The sequence below is a fragment of the Mytilus galloprovincialis genome, chromosome 10 (assembly GCF_965363235.1).
Source record: "Mytilus galloprovincialis chromosome 10, xbMytGall1.hap1.1, whole genome shotgun sequence".
Lineage (NCBI taxonomy): Eukaryota > Metazoa > Mollusca > Bivalvia > Mytilida > Mytilidae > Mytilus > Mytilus galloprovincialis.
Genome location: NC_134847.1, coordinates 24,022,842 through 24,031,330, shown reverse-complemented (window position 1 = coordinate 24,031,330; position 8,489 = coordinate 24,022,842).

Sequence of the window (8,489 nt, the reverse complement as noted above, 5' to 3'; positions counted from 1 at the left end):
AGAACCGGTATTGTTCGGTTGGATTGTAAATGATTAGAAAAAAAAGTCGAAGCAGGTGCCAAAAAAAAATCTGGAGGAAAGGTTTAGTAATCCGTACAGACAAATGTCCAAGGTGTGCTACACTGTGCACGCTTTCTTCTGCTTGCAGACACAGACTATAGGTCTGGTTTTAAAAAAAAAATTGCACAATAAAAGTTATTTTTATTTGAAGCGCTTTAATTTATGATTTTCTTTATCAATATGATTATTATTATTAGCTCACCTGGCCCGAAGGGCCAAGTGAGCTTTTCCCATCACTTTGCGTCCGGCGTCCGTCGTCCGTCGTCGTCCTGCGTCCGTCGTCGTTAACTTTTACAAAAATCTTCTCCTCTGAAACTACTGGGCCAAATTAAACCAAACTTGGCCACAATCATCATTGGGGTATCTAGTTTAAAAAATGTGTGGCGTGACCCGGTCAACCAACCAAGATGGCCGCCACGGCTAAAAATAGAACATAGGGGTAAAATGCAGTTTTTGGCTTATAACTCAAAAACCAAAGCATTTAGAGCAAATCTGACATGGGGTAAAAATGTTTATCAGGTCAAGATCTATCTGCCCTGAAATTTTCAGATGAATCAGTCAATCGGTTGTTGGGTTGCTGCCCCTGAATTGGTAATTTTGAGGAAATTTTGCTGTTTTTGGTTATTATCTTGAATATTATTATAGATAAAGATAAACTGTAAACAGCAATAATGTTCAGCAAAGTAAGATCTACAAATAAGTCAACATGAACAAAATGGTCAGTTGACCCGTTTAGGAGTTATTGCCCTTTATAGTCAATTTTTAACCATTTTTCGTAAATTAAAGTAATCTTTTACAAAAATCTTCTCCTCTGAAACTACTGGGCCAAATTAATCCAAACTTGGCCACAATCATCTTTGGGGTATCTAGTTTAAAAAATGTGTGGCGTGACCTGGTCAACCAACAAAGATGGCCGCCACCGCTAAAAATAGAACATAGGGGTAAAATGCAGTTTTTGGCTTATAACTCAAAAACCAAAGCATTTTGAGATAATCTGACATGGGATAAAAATGTTTATCAGGTCAAGATCTATCTGCCCTGAAATTTTCAGATGAATCGGTCAATCGGTTGTTGGGTGGCTGTCCCTGAATTGGTAATTTTGAGGAAATTTTGCTGTTTTTGGTTATTATCTTGAATATTATTATAGATAGAGATAAACTGTAAACAGCAATAATGTTCAGCAAAGTAAGATCTACAAATAAGTCAACATGATCAAAATGGTCAGTTGACCCGTTTAGGAGTTATTGCCCTTTATAGTCAATTTTTAACCATTTTTCGTAAATTAAAGTAATCTTTTACAAAAATCTTCTCCTCTGAAACTACTGGGCCAAATTAATCCAAACTTAACCACAATCATCTTTGGGGTATCTAGTTTAAAAAATGTGTGGCGTGACCTGGTCAACCAACCAAGATGGCCGCCACCGCTAAAAATAGAACATAGGGGTAAAATGCAGTTTTTGGCTTATAACTCAAAAACCAAAGCATTTTGAGGAAATCTGACATGGGATAAAAATGTTTATCAGGTCAAGATCTATCTGCCCTGAAATTTTCAGATGAATCGGTCAATCGGTTTTTTGGTTGCTGCCCCTGAATTGATAATTTTGAGGAAATTTTGCTGTTTTGGTTATTATCTTGAATATTATTATAGATAGAGATAAATTGTAAACGGCAATAATGTTCAGCAAAGTAAGATCTACAAATAAGTCAACATGACCAAAATGGTCAGTTGACCCCTTTAGGAGTTATTGCCCTTTATAGTCAATCTTTAACCATTTTTCATAAATCTAAGTAATCTTTTACAAAATCTCCACTGAAACTACTAGGCCACAATCATCTTTCGGGTATCTAGTTTGAAAAATGTGTCCGATGACCTGGCCATTCAACCAAGATGGCCGCCACGGCTAAAAATAGAACATAGGGGTAAAATGCAGTTTTTGGCTTATAACTATGAAACAAAAGCATCTAGAGCAAATCTGACAAGAAGTTAAATTGTTAATCAAGTCAATATCTATCTGCCCTGAATTTTTCAGATGAATTGGACAACTGGTTGTTGGGTTGCTGCCCTCCAATTGGTAATTTTTAAAGAAATTTTGCCGTTTTTGGTTATCTTGAATACCATTATAGATAGCGATAAACTGTAAACAGCAATAATGTTCAGCAAAGTAAGATCTACAAATAAGTCAACATGACCTAAATGGTCAATTGACCCCTTAAGGAGTTATTGCCCTTTATAGTCAATTTTTAACAATTTTCATTAATTTGGTAAATTTATGTAAATTTTTACCAAATATAGTTCTCTGTTACTAATGGGCAAAGTTCATTATAGATATAATTGTAAGAAGCAAAATCCTTCAGTAAAGTAAGAACTTCAAACACATCACCATCACCAAAATACAATTTTGTCATGAATCCATTTGTGTCCTTTGTTTAATATGCACATAGACCAAGGTGAGCGACACAGGCTCTTTAGAGCCTCTAGTTATAAAGTTCAGACAGAGGTACTTCACAATTTAGAAAACTTTTACATCATGTACATTTTATATTGTATTTTCTTCCCGGTGCTTGACCACGTTTACTGTATGTCATTGATAAACATTAGTTTGTTCAGCATAGGTAATTCATAACAAGCATAACTGCAGGCTAAGTTTACAACACATAATTAACTATTGATTACTTAATGTCCAGTGGCAAATATGTCATTCGTATTTAGAAAAAAACCCATTAACATTGCATTTAATAAGTTTTGTAAAATTTAAATCATCGTTTATAAATAGTAAGTAAATTCTATTGTTTTAATATTGTCCGGTGATGCCTATAAATGTCTTTTTACAAAATGTATGTCTATGAGGGTACTGCTCGACCGGCGTCCCGCAGAAGTGGTTTCGCCAGTGCAATTTGACATGTTTATCAAATTATTGACGTCACATTGACGCGTTTTGGAGGAATCGGACACGTTTCTGTGTGCTACCATAGATAGATGTATAACATCTCTGGCTAGGTGCTACATATATGACTATGTACGATAAATTTTCAATTAAATTAAATTTCCACTTCAACCTATTTTAATAATTGTATAAAGTAGTTAGTATATATTTAAATGTCTTTCGTCGTTGTTTCACGGATCTTTTTATAAAGAGCACATAAATAGACCGATGGTTAAAGCTACACGTGTATGAAATACTTGCCACTGGCAAACACCAATACTTTGATGATGATGAAATAAATTATCATATTTTCCTTCTTTTTTTTTTATTTAGAAACAAATTTCAACTTTGATTGATTATGATATATACATGTAGTATCAGAAGTCCAGTCCATTAGTGATTACTGGACTTATGGTAGTATATAAAGTAATAAGTAAATTTTGATGTCATACCATTCCCTTCCATAATTGTGCATTCTTTTTATTTTTACATAACAGAGAAATGAGGAAAGTTTTAACATCAGAAAATGTATTGTAGCCTAGACCTGTTGGTGACCTTCTGCTGTTGTTTTTTATTTGGTCGGGTTGTTGTCTCTTTGACACATACACCATATCCATTCTCAATTTTATTATTTATAAATTCATTACATTTTCTTTCCTCAGAATGATTAACAGCAATGGAGACAGGAGCAGACATGGGAGAGTTCGATGTGAAAATTGAAGACCTATAAACAAAATGATGTATCAATATGGCACTCATCGGGAAAAAAACCAACATTTAATCATGAACCATTGAATCCGGAGTTTCGTACAAGTACCAAAACATTAAAGGTGGATGCTTATAATGAGCTCATATTAGAACTAAAGTGTCCTCTTGAATTACCACTGTATATGTACAAAGATACATAATATACGGGACTGAATTGAGGAAAAGAGCCAGGAAACTGACATTCAACAAAGCATTCCAAAGAAAAGATGGCATAGGGGGAGAGCAATGAAACATGATACATGCAAAATTAATTGTTTCTTTGATTGTTTTATTTATGAGCTTTAAAAGGTCATAAAATAACCAAGGGGCATGAAAATGACAGAGATTTTTGCCACAAACTTCACATGTTGGTATGACATTGAATGTTTTATTAAATATTAAAAAATGATTATGATAAATAAAAGAAATTCCAGTTATGATTAATAATAAGGTAATCGAGACATTGTTTTGTGTTGATTATAATGCATTGCCTAACATAGTAACATATGACTGCATTAATTACAACATATTTTAAGCAATAGCAAAATACCAAAAAATGAACAGTATTGAAGATTCTAATCTTGTTTGATATATATATAAATTATGCGCTATTATACAATTGATACTGTAAAATATCAGCCTCGAACCACAGTGTGAATCTTCCTGATGTCGAGTGCGTATTATTTTTATAAACACTGAAAGACAGTCACAATCAAAATCAAGAAGTAAGCAAAGAATCACAAAACGAAAGGGCATTTACAACAACACATTGAAAAATACATATATATAAAAACAACACGAACTCCATTAAAAACCGGGAGTGAATTCAGGTGCTCCTAATGCGTATTATTTTTATAAACACTGAAAGACAGTCACAACCAAAATCAAGAAGTAAGCAAAGAATCACAAAACAAAAGGGCATTTACAACAACACTTTAAAAAAACAACATAAAAGACAACACGAACTCCGTTAAAAACCGGGAGTGAATTCAGGTGCTCTTAATGGGTAAAATCCGATAAACTGCTAATCTTGCTTCATTTCTGTTGTTTTCTCCTTCGCCTCAATAGTTTTTCGATAGACAAGAGTGAGCTTGATCATTTTCCTTGGTCATGTTCACGTCGCTAAAAAAAAATCTGCGCAGCAGGGTGATATAGTCCAAAGAGAAAAACGTAACCAGCTAAAAAAGGATAATAATAATATTGCCACAGAATTATCAAACCTATATTTGGATACCAATTGTACTGAGATGCACATTGTAAAAACTTCCCTAATGATAAACACTTAATCAGAGATATCTACAAAAGATACAAAATATGCCACAAATTATTATATAGCATACTTTACTTTACCGATTTTAAAAGTTTTCAGTTCCAAATATTTTTTGAAACAATACACATTCAAGTTAAAAAGATTAACAACACCAAATCTACAAAAACAGTACTGAAAATAACAATACCGAAATAGTATTGTCAACATCAGTACTGAAACAGTACTGACAAAATCAGTACTGAAACAGTACTGTCAAAATCAGTACTAAAACAGTACTGTCAAAATCAGTACTGAAACAGTACTGTCAAAATCAGTACTGAAACAGTACTGTCAAAATCAGTACTAAAACAGTACTGACAAAATCAGTACTAAAACAGTACTGTCAAAATCAGTACTGAAACAGTACTGTCAAAATCAGTACTAAAACAGTACTGTCAAAATCAGTACTGAAACAGTACTGACAAAATCAGTACTGATTTCATTGAAAGTATAACATTATAAGTTTTTAGTCTTTCCTAACAGTACTGATATGCACGAGGGTAGAAATATACCAAAAAAGTATGGGTAAATTATTGGTAGTGTACAAGCCTTAATTCGGTAGAGGTTTTTTTGCGGAGTTGTGCGTCAAAAATATATGACTGGTACTACCGTCCCTTATGAAGGCTATTTTCAAACAAGTCTAACATTTACAACCTAAAGGGCAAAGTAGACGAAATCCTGCAGACACAACAAAAATCTGGCAAGATACACGTAAGTAGAGGTGCAGAATGAAAACAATACATTATAAATTCCATACATCCGAAGCGCTTTTCTGAGGTATATATAGTATATAATAAATTTATACTTACATCTATAATACTAATATAACGAGGTCCAATTTATCAGCCATCATCGAGTTAAAACGACAAATAAAAGAATTAAACTTTATATATAGCGAATATAGGACAATGGCGTAAATACACCACTCCTCCAGACCCTTTTGTTTTCCACATAATCAATAATGCCACTAATTAACAAGTTCCTGGTCGAATCCGATACCGATACCGATACCAATAGTATATTCACCTGTTACATATTACCTCATCTGTACGTTCCGCATCTGACAGGCGCACCACCAAACGGTGTATTTGCTTTTGCTATATACACGGGTCATAATCACAGGGTTGACACTACTAAATTCAGTCAAATTGTTACCTATTGTAGTATTTTAATCAGTAAGACTTTCAAAAAATCTGGACTTAAAATAAGGCGTTTAGGTACATTTTTCAATTTGTTAGCGGGCATGACGTTAAACAGCGAATCAAAGAATTCAACTTTATTGGACAATGCTATTGATTAAAAAATACTCAATTCCAGGACCTGAATATTACCAATAATTGATAAGTTCCAGGTCGACGGGTTCAAACAGAAAGATTTGAAAGCAGAGAAAACTGTGTATCTTATAATCGGCACGATTTTATCAGATGACAATACCAATACTAATAATATTACCAATAATTAATAAGTTCTGGGTCGACGGGTTCAAACAGAAATATTTGAAAACAGAGACAACTGTGTATCTTATAATCGGCACGACTTTATCAGATGGCGATATAAAAAAAGAAGATGTGGTATGATTGCCAATGAGACAACTATCCACAAAAGACCAAAATGACACAGACATTAACAACTATAGGTCACCGCCTTCAACAATAAGCAAAGCCCATACCGCATAGTCAGCTATAAAAGGCCCCGATAAGACAATGTAAAACAATTCAAACGAGAAAACTAACGGCCTTATTAATGTAAAAAAAAAATGAACGGAGAACAAATATGTAACACATAAACAAACGACAACCACTGAATTACAGGTTCCTGACATGGGACAGGCACATACATAAATAAGGTGGCGGGGTTAAACATGTTAGCGGGATCCCAACCCTCTCCCTAACCTGGGACAGTGGTATAACAGTACAACATAAGTACGAAGTATAAAAATCAGTTGAAAAGGCTTAACTTATCAGATGGAAAATATACAAGTGGACGTGGCCCAGTACTTATACATCCCGACAAAAAAAGACACAATGAACAGATCTGGGAGTACTCGCAGTTATCTGACGGCTAGTTCAAAGCCACTAACAACTTATAAAAAAAATCATGCAACTAAGACTAAACCAATACTAAAATACTAAAATAAGGCTTACGCATAGTTATATACTTTAATTCAGTCACGGACCCGCGATATAACGGGTGTGTTCTAGTAATATATAACAATAGAAGTATTCATTCAAAGTAAATTGTACACAACTTGGTGAAACAAAAGATATACTACATGTACTAGAAAAAAATAGAAGTAAAAATGTACATACTTTCGAAAAAAATCATAATATTCAATATTATGTTATGAATACCCGTTTTGAACGTGCACTGGCCGTAAAAAAAAGACAAAAATATTTTGGTAACCTGTGTAGCAGAGCAATGCAAGTAGCGTTTTGGGTAATAATGCAGAACCTCATCATGAATATCACAATATAAAAACTCATACGAAAAGGAGGTTTTGGCTATCAATTAAAGCCTTATTAGACAGGTTTTTTTTTTAGTATTTGACATGAAAATTCTCTGCAGCTAGATTTTGAATTTCATACTATAAATTCAGATATGATTGCGTGATTTTTTTAATGCATTTCGCCATGGAAGACTAAAATTGGACAATAATTTGGAATTACTAGAAAAACTGAAAACAATATATGTGTCAGATTTCATAATCCGAGTGCTTATCATTCCAAAAGTTACCCAGTCTTTTTTCGCAATAATACAAATATCGCAATTATTTCTGAATTTACAGTTATACAGTCACCAACAGAGAATATACAACCTGGTTTTATATCATGAGTTTAGTACTCTGAATATAAAACTAATGATGTTATGATTTCCCATAACAATACTTTGTCAAACAGAGACCAAATGGTGTGAATGATAATTACAACAGTCACCATACGGCCTTCAACAGTTAAAAACCGAACTAATACCGTATGGTTATCTTTAAAAGACTCCGACATGCAAAAAAAATTATGCAACGAAAATAAACAAAAATGTAATATCGCAATCAGCAAACATCGACAACCACTTAAATTGGGTTAGGCACATGAATAATGAGGCTTATTTACAAATGTGTACGAGTACTAAACCCATAGCCTGGTACAATTTTGAACAACATGACACATGGAAAAAATTTGGCGAGGACTTGACCCGTCATATCGGCACAAATAACAAAAACACAAATGACACTAAAAACCGATATAGTCACTGAAAGCTAGTTCATATGCAATTACATCTGATATATAAATCATGTGTTCCAGCATAAAATGTTCACTCTACAAAATCAATTAGTTCATAGCCATCGGAGTATGCATAACAGTGTTATTATTAGTTTCAGTATAAGCTTACTTGGTCGATTCCAAAATATAATATATATTATATTTAGGACCAGAACAGTTTATAACTGATTT